The 18,929-nt window shown below is 43.4% G+C and overlaps 1 protein-coding gene across 2 annotated transcripts in view; it reads right to left on the reverse strand.

Annotated features, from left to right (window-relative positions):
- The window catches only part of LOC123162256 (protein ACCELERATED CELL DEATH 6), an 11,874-nt gene extending 10,704 nt beyond the window's left edge, over nucleotides 1-1,170 (reverse strand). The window contains exon 1 of one of the 2 annotated variants that reach the window (XM_044580031.1): nucleotides 919-1,170. The gene's annotated coding sequence lies outside the window, so the exon portion shown is untranslated. The remainder of the gene's footprint in view (nucleotides 1-918) is intronic. The other variant, XM_044580032.1, reaches the window with a different exon arrangement.
- Between the last annotated feature and the right edge of the window lie 17,759 nt (nucleotides 1,171-18,929).

An 18,929-nucleotide genomic window follows, 5' to 3' on the forward strand; every position in this document is an offset into this window, starting at 1 on the left:
GTTACAACCATCATGATCCATGGCAGACAAGTACTCCCTCCGTTACTAAATATTTGTCTTTCTAGAGATTTTAAATGGCTACCACATATGGATGTATATAGACATATTTTAGAGTGTAGACTCACTCATTTTGCTCCGTATGTAGTCACTTGTTGAAATATCTAGAAAGAGAAATATTTAGGAACGGAGGGAGTAAAAGATAACTCGTTAGGATGCACTACTACAATCTGAGTCAATTAACTTCAAACTACAAAACATACTTTTGCTCCATTTCCCCGTCCTTCCGTAGAGGTATCCAATACTAAGAGTCTGATTCGTCTGTAGCCAACTTTTGCCATGCTAATGTTAAGGCAAGCCAAAGTCAGGGCTCGCCACTATTTGGCAAAAGATAATCAAGCACAGGCCCAAATAGCTGCTGGCTCTCTGCTAGTTCCTGATCTTGTCTTCGATGTTCAGTGCATAAGACTCCTTGGAGCTTGCGCGAAGAGATCAAGGAGGAACACATGGTTCCTGGCCCATTGTAGCTACGATTTGCTAGTTTTGGTTCTTAGCGTGGATGTGGAGGAACAACATTGAAGGTTCTTAGCAGACAAGTATATGCTAGGAAGACTTTATTTCGCCATTTCGGTGAAACATCGCCACGAAATTTCAAACTAGAAGCAGACCACTACGACCCTACCAGAAACAGCAACAAGATAAATTTTGATACAAACTCACCGATATATACAGAGCTATCCAATCATATATCCTAGAATCCATACTGAATAGGAATGAAGCCTAACATTTTACAAGATGCAAAGTAATAGTACAGGACAATAATATTTTCTGGCCCTGTTCACAAAGGCAATTTCTTCTCCATTGAGTATAAAGATGCAAATCTTTTGTAAGACGAGATATTACGAAGTTCAAATAACTTACAAGGCAGCTTTGAGGTAGGAAAGAAGAGCGTCCGAAAGTCATAACAAGCCCGAGCGCGGCACCTCTGTTAAATGTGGCAAGTCAAAAGGCATGTTAGCAAGTACAGATCTCTTGGCCTTTCAGATCTTAAGTAGAGTCAAGTAGCCAAACAGTAAGGATAACACTGGACGGACGTTTAAAAAAAAGATGCTTATAATATTATAACTTGATTAGTTTAACAATCTTCAGTGCCTAACACCGAGGGCCAAGATGCAAGACAAACGGTAAGTTGTGCACATGTACACATCGTGTGAGAATAATCAAGCATCATTGTTTTAGCTAGGTGATAAGGACGTAGGGTTGTTCCTTAGCTAGCTAAGTCAGTTTCCTAATCTGAAGCATCCCAAATTGACGGGTTTTTAGCATAGTTTTAAATAGCGCGCTAAGCCTCTTAGCGCCGAACCTCTTCTAAACGCTATAACATGCTATAGCGCGCTATTTAAAATGTTTATTCATTTGTTTGGACCAATGTCTCTTAGTGCAAGCCCTTTTGTAAATGCTATAGCGTGCTGGAGCAGAGCTATAGCGGGCTATTTAAAACAATAATTTTTAGGACCATTGAGCTAGCCCTGAGATCCAACAACCTATCAAGACAAAATTAAGGGTGGTGGTTAGGGCTGAATACGAGCCGAGTTCAGTCCGAGCTTGCTTTGGCTCGCCCAAAGCGAGCCGAGCGGCTCGTTGGTTGGAGCCTGTTTTTGGAGGCTCGGCCCATTTTGCTTCTGGCTCGGTCCAGCCTGAGCAGCTCGTCTGTGCACTGCTAATGTGTGTGCAAGCCTGTGTTTGCATGTGTCGGGGCCGCGGCAGACGCTTGGCTAGGCACCATAGGAGGGACAAACGGCGGCATCGGCGCGTCCGCCGACGGTGAGTGTCGGCCGCGGCGAAGACGGCGGCGGCATCCGACGCGGCAAGGAGGGCGAGGGCTACACTCTACACAATCAAGCAGAAACATTCATCTTTATCTTTTTGGATGTTCTGATCTGGAGCGGATGCCTCAAAACATTTGTCAGCTTAACAACCTTCGCACACTAACAACATTTGTTGTGGATGTTAAACAACATTTTTATGTGCGTGACAAGGAGGCAGCCGCACCAGATCATCTTCGGTAGTTGGTAGAGTTGATTAGCTAGAGTCTATCTTTATCTTCTCTTTGTAATCTTATGTCTACCTAGCTTCCTCTTCAAGATGTAATCTAAATTTTATGCGCTATCAGGAAGGTGCGCCCCTGCCTATAAACACGTACGGCGTCCCCTCGACCTGGGCACGACGCTTTCCGCCATCGCACATGGTAATCAGAGCCCTTCTCTTCCACGTCTAAACCCTAGAACTCCATCCAGTGCAACTATGTCGTCTTCCTCTTCCTCCGGTGCCTCCCAGGATGGCCCCAACGGCCAAGTCACGAAAGGCTCTCCTGCATCAACTACGTCCTCTGGCACGCGCAGATCGTGCCGCAACTGAGGGGCGCGGGTGTCTTCGGCTACGTCGACGACACGACACCGGAGCCGGCCAGGATCCTCCACACCAAGGACAAAGATGGGAAGGAATCCACTGAGCCGAATCCCCTCCACTCCATCTGGGTGCGAGAGGACCAGCAGGTGCTCGGGTACCTGCTGAACAACCTCACCAAGGAGGTGCTCGTGCAGGTGACCGCGATCACCACGACGTGCGAGCTCTGGGTGGCGCTGTCGGGGATGTTCTCCTCGCAGTCGCTCAGTCGCGTAAACAACATCAGAACCTCTCTGGTGAACGCCCAGAAGGGCAACAAGACCGTCACCACCTACTTTGCCGAGATGCGCGGCTTCGCCGACGAGCTGGCCGCCGCCGGAAAACCTCTCCAGGATGATGAACTCATCTCCTACATCCTGCACGGCCTCGACATGGACTACCAGCCACTCGTCTCCGCCCTCGACACCCGCATCACCCCGGTATCCCTCGATGAGCTTTTTTCAATGCTTAGCAACTTTGATCATAGGGTGGCGCAGTACCAGGGATCGAGCGGCTTCAAGTCGTCGGCTAACCCCGCGACGCGCGAGCGCGGCGGCTATGCTCGTCACCGTGGTCCTCCTTGCTCCAAGGGCAAGCAGGGGAGCGGCGGCAGCAACGGCGGGTCCAACTCCCGCAACGGACGTCCCAACTACACCAACACCCGGGGCCGCCGCGGTGGTTCTTCCAGGTCGCGACCGGACGCGGTGCGCTGCAAAATCTGCGGCAAACCGTGCCACACAGCGAGGGACTGCTAGTACCGGTTCGATGAGGATGAGGCCTCCTCTGAAGATGAAGAAAAGGTTGCTGCTGCTATTGACGGTTCATATGGCATCGATACCAACTGGTATCTTGACAGCGGCGCGACGAACCATCTCACTAGCGAACTGGAAAAGGTGACACTCAAGGAGAAGTATCACGGCAAGGACCAGATCCACACCGCAAGTGCTGCAGGTATGAGGATACGTCACATTGGTCATTCAGTTTTTCGTACCCCACGTCGAAAATTTTATCTTAGGAAAATTTTACATGTCCCTAGCACTGACAAGAACCTTCTATCTGTTCATCGAATCACCCGTGATAATCATGTTTATATTGAATTTCATCCCTTCTTCTTTTTGATCAAGTATCAGGTCACGAGGAAAACTCTGTATCGAGGTAGATGTGTTCGAGGTCTTTACCCGTTGATTCCGGAGCTTCAAAGATACAATAAACAAGCTTGTGGTGCTATCAAGCTTTCGGCCACACGATGGCACGACCGTTTAGGGCATGCTTCATTTTCTTTAGTTGATCGTTTACTTAAAAAAATAAACTCCCGTTTGTTGGGGAGCGCGATGTTGAAACCATCTGTGATTCTTTTCAGAGAGCAAAAAGTCATCAACTTCCTTACCCTGTTTCTACTAGTGTTTCTACTCAACCGTTGCAATTAATTTTTTCCGATGTATGGGGTCCTGCCCCAAGCTCTGTTGGTAGACATACGTACTACGTCAGTTTCATTGATGACTACAGCAAGTTCTCTTGGCTCTACCTTCTTAAAAAAAGGTCAGAAGTTTTCCAAGTCTTTAAAAACTTCCAAGCTCTTGTTGAACAGCAGTTTGATAGAAAGATTCTTGTTGTCCAATCCGACTGGGGTGGGGAGTACGAAAAACTCAACTCCTTTTTCCAAACACTAGGAATTTCTCACCATGTGTCATGCCCTCACGCTCACCAACAAAATGGGTCTGCAGAACGTAAGCATAGGCACATTGTTGAGGTTGGCCTTGATCTCTTGGCTGGAGCTTCTATGCCCTTAAAATTTTGGGATAAAGCATTCCTCAGTGCCGTACACATCATAAACATGCTTCCTAGTCGGGTTATCAACAATGAAACTCCCTTAGAAAGGCTTCTCTACACAAAACCAGATTATAAATCTCTTCGTGTTTTTGGATGCGCTTGTTGGCCGAATCTTCGCCCCTAGAACAACCGCAAGCTTATGTTTCGCTCCAAACAGTGTGCGTTTCTTGGATATAGCGCTCAGCATAAAGGAGTCAAATGTCTTGATATCTCCACTGGCCGTGTCTGAAGGAAATATGCCCTAGAGGCAATAATAAAGTTATTATTTATTTCCTTATTTCATGATAAATGTTTATTATTCATGCTAGAATTGTATTAACCGGAAACATAATACATGTTGAATACATAGACAAAAATAGTGTCACTAGTATGCCTCTACTTGACTAGCTCATGAATCAAAGATGGTTAAGTTTCCTAGCCATAGACATGAGTTGTCATTTGATTAACGGGGTCACATCATTAGGAGAATGATGTGATTGACTTGACCCATTCCGTTAGCTTAGCACTTGATCATTTAGTATGTTGCTATTGCTTTCTTCACGACTTATACATGTTCCTATGACTATGAGATTATGCAACTCCTGTTTATCGGAGGAACACTTTGTGTGCTACCAAACGTCACAACATAACTGGGTGATTATAAAGGAGCTCTACAGGTGTCTCCGAAGGTACATGTTGAGTTGGCGTATTTCAAGATTAGGATTTCTCAATCCGATTGCCGGAGAGGTATCTCTAGGTCCTCTCGGTAATGCACATCACTATAAGCCTTGCAAGCAATGTAACTAATAAGTTAGTTATGGAATGATGCATTACATAACGAGTAAAGAGACTTGCCGGTAACGAGATTGAACTAGGTATTGAGATACCGACGATCGAATCTCGGGCAAGTAACATACCGATGACAAAGGGAACAACGTATGTTGTTATGCGGTTTGATCGATAAAGATCTTCGTAGAATATGTAGGAGCCAATATGAGCATCCAGGTTCCGCTATTGGTTATTGACCGAAGACGTGTCTCGGTCATGTCTACCTAGTTCTCAAACCCGTAGGGTCCGCACGCTTAAAGTTAGATGACAGTTATATTATGAGTTCATGTGTTTTGATGTACTGAAGATAGTTTGGAGTCCCAGATGTGATCACGGACATGACAAGGAGTCTCAAAATGGTCGAGACATGAAGATTGATATATTGGACGACTATATTCGGACACCGGAATGGTTCTAGGGGTTATCGGATATATACCGGAGTACCGGGGGGTTACCGGAATCCCCGTGGGGGTTAGTAGGACTCATGGGCCCAAAGTGGAGAAGAGGAGGGGCGGCCAGGGCAGGCAGCGCTCCCCCTCCCCCTCTAGTCCGAATAGGACAAGGAGGGGGGCGGCGCCACCCTTTCCTTCCTCCCCTCTCTCCCTTCCTTTCCCCTCTCCTACTTGGTCAAGGAAAGGAGGGAGTCCTACTCCCGGTGGGAGTAGGACTTCTCCTGACGCGCCCCCTCCTGTCCTGCTACCCTTTCCCCCTTGATCCTTTATATACGGGGGCAGGGGCACCTCTAGACACAACAACAATTGATCCCTTGGATCTATTAGCTGTGTGCGGTGCCCCCCTCCACCATAATCCACCTCGATAATATCGTAGCAGTGCTTAGGCAAAGCCCTGCGTCGATAGAACATCATCATCGTCACCACGCCGTTGTGCTGACGGAACTCTCCCTCAAAGCTCGTCTGAATCAGAGTTCGAGGAACGTCATTGAGCTGAACGTGTGCTGAACTCGGAGGTGCCGTGCGTTCGGTACTTGATCCGTCGGATCATGAAGACGTACGAGTACATCAACCGCATTGTGTTAACGCTTCCGCTTTCGGTCTACGAGGGTACATGGACAACACTCTCCCCTCGCATTGCTATGCATGACCATGATCTTGCGTAGGAATTTTTTTGTACGTTTCCCAACAGTGTCTACATCTCTAGAGATGATGTTTTTGACGAGACAAAATTTCCTTTTGCTGATCTCCACCCTAATGCCGGCGCCTTACTTAGCAAGGAAATACTTCTTCTACCACCTCACCTCTCCGGTCATGATCAAGGGGGACACGATAACTGTGATGATCATTTGTTGACTAATCCTCCAAACCATATGCATGAGCCTTGTGATGACACAGGAGACCATAGCGGCGAAAACAGCGAACAAAATGGTGCAAACAGCAAAGAAAATAGTGCAACAGCCTGTCCATATTGTATGTGCCACGGCAATGGGAGCAAATCCGCCTCGGGATCCGGCATGTCAGCAGCGGTAGGTGGATCTGCCTCGGGATCCGGCGTCAGCAGCGAAAGGAGTATCTGCCTCGGGATCCAGCACGACAGATGCTACGTCTTGAGCTTGTGTTGGTTTTCCTTTAAGAGGAAAGGGTGATGCAACAATAGTAGCGTAAGTATTTCCCTTAGTTTTTGAGAACCAAGGTATCAATCCAGTAGGAGGCTCCTCAACAGTCCCACGCACCTACACAAACAAACAAAGAACTCGCAGCCAACGCAATAAAGGGGTTGTCAATCCCTTCACGACCACTTGCGAAAGTGAGATCTGATAGAGAAAGTATGATAAGATAAATATATTTTTGGTATTTTATAATATAGATGCAAAAAGTAAAGATGCAAATAAAAGTAAATTGGAAGAAAATATGATAAGAGATAGACCCGGGGGCCATATGTTTCACTAGTGGCTTCTCTCAAGATAGCATAAGTATTATGGTGGGTGCACAAATGATTGTCGAGCAATTGATAGAAAAGCAAATAATTATGAGATTATCTAGGCATGATCATGTATATAGGCATCACGTCCGCAACAAGTAGACTGACACCTGCCTGCATCTACTACTATTACTCCACACATCGACCGACTCCTGCCTACCTCTAGAGTATTAAGTTCATAAGAACAGAGTAACACCTTAAGCAAGATGACATGACGTAGAGGGATAAACTCATGAAATATGATATAAACCCCATCGTTTTATCTTCGATGGCAACAATACAATATGTGCCTTGCAACCCTTTCTGTCATTGGGTAAGGAAACCACAAGATTGAACCCAAAGCTAAGCACTTCTCCCATGGCAAGAAAGATCAATCTAGTAGGTCAAACCAAACTGATAATTTAAAGAGACTTGCAAAGATAACTCAATCATACATAAAAGAATTCAGAGAAGATTCAAATATTTCTCATAGATAAACTTGATCATAAACCCACAATTCATCGGATCTCGACAAACACACCGCAAAAAGAGTTTACATCTAATAGATCTCCACAAGAGAGGGGGAGAACATTGTATTGAGATCCAAAAAGAGAGAAGAAGCCATCTAGCTAATAACTATGGACCCGTAGGTCTGTGGTAAACTACTCACAACTCATCGGAGGGGCAAGGATGTTGATGTAGAAGCCCTCCATGGTCGATTCCCCCTTCGGCAGAACATCGGTGAAGGCTCCAAGATGGGATCTCGCGGATACAGAAGGTTACGGCGGTGGAAATTGTGTTTCGTTGGCTCCCTGGATGTTTTCGGGGTACGTAGGCTTATATAGGAGGAAGAAGTAGGTCGGTGGCCTCTCAAGGGGCCCACGAGACAGGGGTGCGCCCTATAGGGCGGGGCGCCCTCCTATCTTGTGGAGGCCTCGGCTGCTTCTTGACTTGCACTCCAAGTCCTCTGGATCACGTTTGTTCCAAAAATCATGCTCCCGAAGGTTTCATTCCGTTTGGACTCCGTTTGTTATTCCTTTTCTTCGAAATACTGAAATAGCCAAAAAACAGCAATACGGGCTAGGCCTCCGGTTAGTAGGTTAGTCCCAAAAATGATATAAATGTGTAAAATAAAGCCCATAAACATCCAACAGGGGTAATATAATAGCATGGAACAATCAAAAATTATAGATACGTTGGAGGCGTATCAAGCATCCCCAAGCTTAATTCCTGCTCGACCTCGAGTAGGTAAATGATAAAAAAGAAATTTTTGATGTGGAATGCTACCTAGCATAATTCTCAATGTAATTTTCTTTATTGTGGCATGAATGTTCAGATCCAAATGATACAAAATAAAAGTTCATATTAACATGAAAATGGTGATACTTCAAGCATACTAATCAAAGTAATCATGTCTTCTCAAAATAACATGGCCAAAGAAAGTTATCCCTACAAAATCATATAGTCTGGCTGTTGCTCTATCTTCATCACACAAAGTATTTAATCATGCACAACCCCGATGACAAGCCAAGCAATTGATTCATACTTTAATAATCTCAAACTCTTTCAACTTTCACGCAATACATGAGCGTGAGCCATGGACATAGCACTATATGTGGAGTAGAATGGTGGTTGTGGAGAAGACAAAAAGGATAATATAGTCTCACATCAACTAGGTGTATCAACGGGCTATGGAGATGCCTATTAATAGATATCAATGTGAGTGAGTAGGGATTGCCATGCAACGGATGCACTAGAGTTGTAAATATATGAAAGTTCAACAAAAGAAACTAAGTGGGTGTGCATCCAACTTGCTTGCTCACGAAGACCTAGGGCATTTTGAGGACGCCCATCATTGGAATATACAAGCCAAGTTCTATAATGAAAAATTCCCACTAGTATATGAAAGTGAAAACATATGAGACTCTCTAACATGAAGATCATGGTGCTACTTTGAAGCACAAGTGTGGAAAAGGAGATAGTAGCATTGTCCCTTCTCTCTTTTTCTCTCATTTTTTTCTTTTCCTTTTTTCCCTTTTTTTCTTTTTTTTCTTTGGCCTTCCTTTTTTTTCTTTTTGGCCTTTTTTTTGTAAAGTCTGAAGTCTCATCCCGACTTGTGGGGGAATCATAGTCTTCATCATCCTTTGCTTACTAGGACAATGCTCTAATAATGAAGATCATCACACTTTTATGGATTTACAACTCAAAACTACAACAAGATATGACTCTATATGAATGCCTCCGGCGGTGTACCGGGATATGCAATGAATCAAGAGCGACATGTATGAAAATTATGAAGGTGGCCTTGCCACAAATACAATGTCAACTACATGATCATGCAAAAAGCAATATGACAAAAGTAATGCGTGGCATATGAATGGAACGGTGGAAAGTTGCATGGCAATATATCTCGGAATGGCTATGGAAATGCCATAATAGGTAGGTATGGTGGCTGTTTTGAGGAAGCTATATGGTGGGCGTATGGTACCAGCGAAAGTTGTGCGGCACAAGAGAGGCTAGCAATGGTGGAAGGGTGAAAGGTGCGTATAATCCATGGACTCAACATAAGTCAAAAGAACTCATGTAATTTTTGCAAAAATCTAGAAGTTATCAAAAACCAAAGCACTACGCGCATGCTCCTAGGGGGATATATTGGTAGGAAAAGACCATCGCTCGTCCCCGACCGCCACTCATAAGGAAGACAATCAATAAATAAAATTGTGCTCCAACTGCATCACAAAATGGTTCACCATACGTGCATGCTACGGGAATCACAACCCTCAACACAAGTACTTTTCATAATCACCTCAACTAGCATGACTTTAATATCACTACCTCCGTATCTCAAAACAATTATCAAGCATCATATGATCATAGCATCCAATTCTTTTTCTATGATAGTTTTTATTATACCCAACTTGGATGCTCATCATTCTAGGACCAACTTTGTAACCATAGCAAATACCATGCTGTTCTAAAAGACTCTCAAAAAGATATAAGTGAAGCATGAGAGACTAGCAATTTTTTCAAAATTAAGACACCACCGTGCTCTAAAAGATATAAGTGAAGCACTAGAGCAAAAACTATCAAGCTCAAAAGATATAAGTGAAGCACATAGAGTATTCTAGCAAATTCTAATCAAGTAGGCTTATCCCAAAAGGTGTGTACAGAAAGGATGATTGTGGTAAACTAAAAAGCAAAGACTAATATAATACACGAAGCTCCAAGCAAAACACATATCATGTGGCAAATAAAAATATAGATCCAAGTAAAGTTACCAATGAACAAAGACGAAAGAGGGGATGCCTTCCCGGGGCATCCCCAAGCTTAGGCTTTTGGCTATCCTTAATATCTTGGGGTGCCATGGGCATCCCCAAGCTTAGGCTCTTGCCACTCTTTATTCCATAGTCCATAAAAGCTTTACCCAAAACTTGAAAACTTCACAACACAAAACTCAACAGGAAATCTTATAAGCTCCGTTAGTGAAAGAAAACAAAACAACCACATAATATACTGTAATTAACTCATTCTTTATTTATTTTGGTGTTAAACCTACTGTATTCCAACTTCTCTATGGTTTATAAACTATTTTACTAGCCATAGATGCATCAAAATAAGCAAACAACACACGAAAAACAGAATCTGTCAAAAACAGAACAGTCTGTAGCAATCTGTAACTAACGCAAACTTCTGGAACTCTAAAAATCCTACCAAAATAGGAAGGCCTGTGAACTTTATTTATTGATCAGAAGCAAAAATAATCAACGCAAAAAAACGTTTCTGTGATTTAACAAAACTAAATTCGTGGGTGCAAAGTTTCTGTTTTTTAGCAGAATCACATCAACTATCATCATAGGTTATCCTATAGGTTCTACTTGGCACAAACACTAATTAAAAGATAAAAACACATCTAAACAGGAGGTAGATGCAAGATTTATTACTAAACAGGAACAAAAACAAAAAACACAAAGAAAATTGGGTTGCCTCCCAACTAGCGCTATCGTTTAACGCCCCTAGCTAGGCATAAAAGTGAAGATAGATCTAAGTAGTACCATCTTTGGCACTAAATTCATAAGTAGCTCGCAAGATAGATTCATAAGGTAATTTGACTTTCTTTCTTGGAAAGTGCTCCATGCCTTTCTTTAATGGAAATTGGAATCTAATATTCCCTTCCTTCATATTAATAATGGCACCAATCATTCTAAGGAAAGGTCTACCAAGAATAATAGGGCAAGAAAGATTGCAATCTATATCAAGAACAATAAAATCTACGGGCACCAAATTTCTATTTGCAACAATTAGAACATCATTGATCCTTCCCACTGGCTTGGTGGAATCTGCAAGGTGCAAATTTAAAGAGCAATCATCAAGATCATGGAAACCTAGAATATCACATAAAGTTTTCGGAATCGTGGAAACACTAGCACCCAAATCACACAAAGCAAACCACTCATGATCTTTAATTCTAATCTTTATAGTAGGTTCCCACTCATCATTAAGTTTTCTAGGTATAGAAACTTCCAAATTAAGTTTTTCATCATAAGATTGCATCAAGGCATCAACGATATGTTTGGTAAAAGCTTTATTTTGACTATAAGCATGAGGAGAATTAACAACGGATTGCAACAAGGAAATACAACCTTCTAAAGAACAATTATCATAATCAAATTCCTTGAAATCCGAGATAGTAGGTTCAATGCTATTTAAAGTCATGACTCCAATCCTACTTTTACCAAATTTAGCATCAAGATCTAAAGACTCCGAATTCTTGGGACGCCTTCTAGGCAAAGTTGACTCATCATCAGTCCCATAATTATCAAGATTCATATTGCAAAACAAAGATCTAATAGGAGACGCATCAATAACTTTAAGATCTTCATCATTATTTTCATCTAACTTTTCTGGTTTAGCGGCCATCTTATTGACTAAGGTGGCTTGCTTGTCAAAAATTTTGGCTATGGCATTTTCAAGACGGGGAATTTGGGAATTCACACCATAAAATTCTTTATTCATATCATCAACCTCTTTGTTCATAAACCCCAAAAAACCTTTTTGTTCCTTAAGCTCTTTTCTAAAGAAATTATTATGCTCAAACTGCAAATTCATAAAAGCTTCTAATATTTGATTCGATCTTTTCCAACCTTCTAAGAAGGTGGTCGGAACCCTTAGGCAAAGCCATAAGGACAACAAGCACACAAGTAAATAGAAAAAGGCAAGCAAAATAGAGAGGAGGAGATTGGGAAAGAGAGGGCAAATAAAACGGCAAGGGTGAAGTGGGGGATAGGAAAACGAGAGGCAAATGGCAAATAATGTAAATGCGAGGGAGATGAGTTTGTGATGGGTACTTGGTATATCTTGACTTAAGCGAAGACCTCCCCGGCAACGGCGCCAGAAATCCTTCTTGCTACGTCTTGAGCTTGCGTTGGTTTTGCTTGAAGAGGAAAGGGTGATGCAGCAATAGTAGCGTAAGTATTTCGAGTAGGAGGCTCCTCAAAAGTCCCACGCGCCTACACAAACAAACAAAGAACTCGCAACCAACGCGATAAAGGGGTTGTCAATCTCTTCACGGCCACTTGCGAAAGTGAGATCTGATAGAGAAATTATGATAAGATAAATATATTTTTGGTATTTTATAATATAGATGCAAAAAGTAAAGATGCAAATAATAGTAAATTGGAAGCAAATATGATAAGACATAGACCCGGGGGCCATAGGTTTCACTAGTGGCTTCTCTCAAGATAGCATAAGTATTACTGTGGGTGCACAAACTACTATCACACAATTGATAGAAAATCGAATAATTATGAGATTATCTAGGCATGATCATGTATATAGGCATCACGTCCGCAACAAGTAGACCGATTCCTGCCTGCATCTACTACTATTACTCCACACGTCGACCGACTCCTGCCTGCATCTAGAGTATTAAGTTCATAAGAACAGAGTAACGCCTTAAGCAAGATGACATGATGTAGAGGGATAAACTCATGCAATATGATATAAACCCCATATTTTTATCCTCGATGGCAACAATACAATACGTGCCTTGCAATCCTTTCTGTCACTGGGTAAGGACACCACAAGATTGAACCCAAAGCTAAGCACTTCTCCCATGGCAAGAAAGATCAATCTAGTAGGCCAAACCAAACTGATAATTCGAAGAGACTTGCAAAGATAACTCAATCATACATAAAAGAATTCAGAGGAGATTCAAATATTTCTCATAGATAAACTTGATCATAAACCCACAAGTCATCGAATCTCGACAAACACACCGCAAAAAGAGTTTACATCGAATAGATCTCCACAAGAGAGGGGGAGAACATTCTATTGAGATCCAAAAAGAGAGAAGAAGCCATCTAGCTAATAACTATGGACCCGTAGGTCTGTGGTAAACTACTCACAACTCATCGGAGGGGCAAGGATGTTGATGTACAAGCCCTCCGTGGTCGATTCCCCCTCTGGAGAACGCCGGCGAAGGCTCCAAGATTGGATCTCGTGGATACAGAAGGTTACGGCGGTGGAAATTGTGTTTCGTTGGCTCCTTGGTTGTTTTTGGGGTACGTAGGCTTATATAGGAGGAAGAAGTACGTCGGTGGCCGCCCAAGGGGCCCACGAGACAGGGGCGCGCCCTCCTATCTCGTGGAGGCCTCGGCTGCTTCTTGACTTGCATTCCAAGTCCTTTGGATCACGTTCATTCCAAAAATCACGATCCCGAAGGTTTCATTCCGTTTGGACTCCGTTTGATATTCCTTTTCTTCGAAATACTGAAATAGGCAAAAAAAACAGCAATACGGGTTGGGCCTCCGGTTAGTAGGTTAGTCCCAAAAAATGATATAAGTGTGTAAAATAAAGCCCATAAACATCCAAAAGGGGTAATATAATAGCATGGAACAATCAAAAATTATAGATATGTAGGAGACGTATCAAGCATCCCGAAGCTTAATTCTTGCTCGTCCTCGAGTAGGTAAATGATAAAAAAGAAAAAATTGATGTGGAATGCTACCTAGCATAATTCTCAATGTAATTTTCTTTATTGTGGCATGAATGTTCAGATCCAAATGATACAAAATAAAAGTTCATATTAACATGAAAATGGTGATACTTCAAGCATACTAATCAAAGTAGTCATGTCTTCTCAAAATAACATGGCCAAAGAAAGTTATCCCTACAAAATCATATAGTCTGTCTGTTGCTCTATCTTCATCACACAAAGTATTTAATCATGCACAACCCCGATGACAAGCCAAGCAATTGTTTCATACTTTAATAATCTCAAACTCTTTCAACTTTCACGCAATACATGAGCGTGAGCCATGGACATAGCACTATATGTGGAGTAGAATGGTGGTTGTGGAGAAGACAAAAAGGATAAGATAGTCTCACATCAACTAGGCGTATCAACCGTCTATGGAGATGCCTATTAATAGATATCAATGTGAGTGAGTAGGGATTGCCATGCAACGGATGCACTAGAGCTATAAATATATGAAAGCTCAACAAAAGAAACTAAGTGGGTGTGCATCCAACTTGCTTGCTCATGAAGACCTAGGGCATTTTGAGGAAGGCCATCATTGGAATATACAAGCCAAGTTCTATAATGAAAAATTCCTGATCTATCTTTGTATTCGATGGTTTTAGGGTATATGGGAAGATATAGGCGAAAGAAGTCGGTCGAGGGAGCCATGCGGGGCCCACGAGACAGGGGGGCGCGCCGAGGGGGTGGGCGTGCCCTCCTATCTCCTGGCCTCCTCGAAGATTCCCTGGATTGTACTCCAAGTCTCCCGGATCATGTTCGTTCCAAAAATCACACTCCCGAAGGTTTCATTCCGTTTGGACTCCATTTAATATTCCTTTTCTTCGAAATACTGAAATAGGCAAAAAAACAGCAATACGGGGTGGGCCTCCGGTTAGTAGGTTAGTCCCAAAAATGACATAAATGTGTAAAATAAAGCCCATAAACATCCAAAAGGGGTAATATAATTGCATGTAACAATCAAAAATTACAGATACGTTGGAGACGTATCAACAGGCGTGATAGCGTGCGGTGCTGCGCCAGCGGCGCCCGTCTCCGTGTCGGCCACGCGGCCAGCTGTTGTTGGCAGCAGTGGCTCCACCAGCCCGCGCGGACCAGCTGCTGCCACATGCCAGGCTGTCGCTGGCTCAATCGGCTCGCTCTTCGGGAGCCAGCCGGCTGTCTACACGCGGCGCGACACGGTGGGATCGGCTGGCGCGGGACCAGACGCAGCGGGCACAGGAACTTCTGCGCTGGATTCGCCTCCCCCACAACAGCCAGCTGCCACAAAAGATCAGATAGCAGCGGACCCCATGGAAACTGCTGGCGCAGGCGGATCTGCCTCGGATCAGGCACAGATTTCACCCCCTGATTCGGCCACGGGATCCTCTGTGGTGCAGAACAATGCTGCTGCACAGCAGCGCCGTACACGACTTCAATCAGGGGTAACTAAGCCAATTAATTACAAGCACATAACCAAATATGGTATGATTTGTTCTACAGGTGAACTAGGTGATCCCACCACACTTGAGGAGGCCCTTGGTGATGAGAAGTGGAGAAAAGCAATGCATGAGGAGTATGTGGCACTACAGAAAAATAAAACATGGCATTTGGTCCCTCCAAAATAAGGTAAAAATCTTATTGACTACAAGTGGGTCTTTAGGATCAAAAGGAAGTCTGATGGAACAGTTGATCGTTACAAGGCACGGCTAGTTGCTAAAGGCTTTAAACAACGGTATGGCATAGACTATGAGGACACCTTTAGTCCAGTTGTAAAAGCTGCCACCATCCGTCTTGTCTTGTCTATTGCTGTTTCTAGGGGATGGAGTCTTCGACAATTAGACGTACATAACGCGTTTCTTCATGGAGTTCTAGAAGAGGAGGTTTACATGAAACAACCTCCTGGGTTTGAAAACAAACATGCACCCTCTCATGTATGCAAGCTTGATAAAGCGATGTATGGATTGAAACAGGCTCCTAGGGCATGGTATTCTCGTGTCAGTAAAAAGATGCAAATGCTTGGCTTTGTTCCTTCAAAGTCTGACACTTCAATGTTCATTTACAGTAAGTCCAATACACCAATATTTGTTCTTATATATTATTATCACCAGTTCATCTTATGAGGCAATAGCAGGATTATTGAAGGACTTATGCACTGAGTTTGCTCTAAAGGACCTTGGTGATTTGCACTATTTCCTAGGGATTGAAGTAAAGAAGCACAAGGATGGACTTCATCTCTCCCAGGAAAAATATGCAAATGATTTGGTAAGAAAAGCTGGGCTGCAAGGTTGTAAACCTACTACTACACCTTTGTCTAGTACAGAAAAATTGTCCCTCATAGAAGGAACACCTTTGAGTTCAGAAGACAGCACAAGGTACAGAAGTCTTGTGGGTGCACTTCAATACTTAACACTCACATGACCAGATATTTCTTTTCCTGTCACCAAAGTGTGTCAATTCCTTCATGCACCAACCACAGTTCATTTGACTGCTGCAAAACATATAGTCAGATATGTGAAAGATACTATCAGCATTGGTCTTAACTTTAGCAAGTCATCCTCTACTCTTGTTAGTGCCTTCTCTGACTCAGATTGGGCAGGATGTTTGGATGATAGACGGTCTACGGGTGGATTTGCAGTATTTCTTGGACCTAACCTGATTTGTTGGTGTGCCAGAAAGCAAGCTACTATTTCCAGGTCCAGTACAGAGGCAGAGTACAAGGCACTGGCCAATGCTACAGCAGAAATTATATGGGTTCAATCCATCCTTAAGGAGCTCGGTGTGAAAACTACTCAGGCTCCATGTCTGTGGTGTGATAACTTCGATGCAACTTATCTCTCAGCAAATCCAGTTTTTCATGCAAGAACAAAACATATTGAGATAGATTTTCATTTTGTCAAAGAGAGGGTTGCTAATAAACTTCTAGACATCCGGTTCATACACTCTCAGGACCAGATTGCAGATGAGTTTACAAAAGCCTTGCCTATACGAAGATTTGAGAATTACAGATATAATCAAAACTTAATGAAGTTGTGATTAAGGGAGGGTGTTAAACAACATTGTTATGTGCGTGACAAGGAGGCAGCCGCACCAGATCATCTTCGGTAGTTGGTAGAGTTGGTTAGCTAGAGTCTATCTTTATCTTCTCTTTGTAATCTTATCTCTACCTAGCTTCCTCTCTAAGATGTAATCTAAACTGTATGCGCTATCAAGGAGGTGCGCCCCTGCCTATAAACACGTATGGCGTCCCCTCTACCAGGGCACGACGCTTTCCGCCATCGCACAGTGGATAGTAGAGATGGTTGTGGTATTGAGGAGCTCAAAGACTTGCAACACCTTCGCAACAGGCTGGAACTGTACAGAATGAGGAAAATAAACAGTGTAAAGCATGCGAAAGAAGCCAATCTCCAACACAAGCAGAATCTGAGTGAGTTGTTGTTCTGTTGGGGCCTAAAAAGATATGAAGAGCCCGAAACTGAGGCATGTAATGAGGAAGAAGTGTTCCATCATCTAGAACCTCATAGCGAGATCCAATTTTTTGAGTTGTACGGATATGGTGTCCTAGAAATACCATGATGGATGAGAGACCCTCAGATGTTTCAGTGCTTAAGAGAACTCATAATTTCCAACTGGACAAGGTGTAAGAATATACTTGTAGTATGGTTGTCACCCTCACTGGAGTACTTATCCGTGCACAAGATGGGTAAACTGAAGACATTGTGTGATAACCTTTGCATAGAAGGTGGAGGACGCAGTACCCCTCTACAGATTTTCCCGAAGTTGAAGGAGATGGTCTTGGAAGAGCTACATAGCCTAGAAGGATGGGCGGAAAACAGTGTAGGAGTGGCTATTGATAGCCTTGCAACATTCCCGGTGCTTGAAGAACTAAAAATCTCTGACTGCCCTAACCTTGCAAGTCTTCCATCGGACGGCCTCACTTCTCTTAGGGAATTGATGATGATTGATTCTCCAGGGATAGAGGAATTTCCTAATGGTCTCCTTCAGCGGTTGCCAGCCCTTGACTACATAATCCTGGATGGCTGCCCCAAGTTGGAAGAACGATGTACAAAAGGTCGGGAGTATTTCCATATCGCACATAAAGTCGAGCGCATGGCCAGAATACCAGGAGACTACTATGTAGGCCCATCCCAAGAAGCATAATCGAGCAGAAAAAAAGCAGAGTCCAGCGAAAAGAAGTTTCTAAGGAGGCTCCTCCCGTCCTTGTTCACTCGGGGTCTGACAATAACTTAGGTGCGTATGTGTAACATCCCCAGCATCATACTACAGTAATCATCCTCTGATCATGCCAAGTCATCACCTTATTCCATTTTTTATCACAGTGGATAAACACCTCCTATCAAAATCCTCTTTGAAATAAAATCCAATTTCAAAGTGATAAATAAAAGTTGTTCAATTCCAGGAACTAAAATGTTCCTACTGTTGCAAATAAACCCAATGTAATTATAAGATTGGAACCGACCTCACCAAAATTCCCAAAATGCCCCTGGATTCTATTTTGGTGGTCCAGCAACTTTTATCTTGCCTTATTTAATTTCTAAAAATATCTAGTCACTTCCAAATGCCTTGAAACATTTTGTGGCAGTTTCATAATTCACAAAGTATTAATGTGGCCTAGTACCACATCGATCAAAAGTGTTTTGGCAGCCCTAATTATTTCTAGACAACTTCTGTTAATAAAGAAAAGAAAAACACCCCCCCCCCTTCAATGGGCCAACCGTGGCCCAGCTGCCCAACCCAACTAGGCATCCAGGCCACCAGGCTGGCCCACCTCTCCCTCCTTATCTCCACCCCGACTAGAACCATAGCCCGTAACCCCCCACTCCTTCCCCCGATCCCTCTCGTCTCCCCACCCCGCCCCCGAGTGGATCTGGAGCGGGAGCGGGCGCTCCCGCGCCTCCCA

Source organism: Triticum aestivum, chromosome 7B, assembly GCF_018294505.1.
Source record: "Triticum aestivum cultivar Chinese Spring chromosome 7B, IWGSC CS RefSeq v2.1, whole genome shotgun sequence".
Classification (NCBI taxonomy): domain Eukaryota; kingdom Viridiplantae; phylum Streptophyta; class Magnoliopsida; order Poales; family Poaceae; genus Triticum; species Triticum aestivum.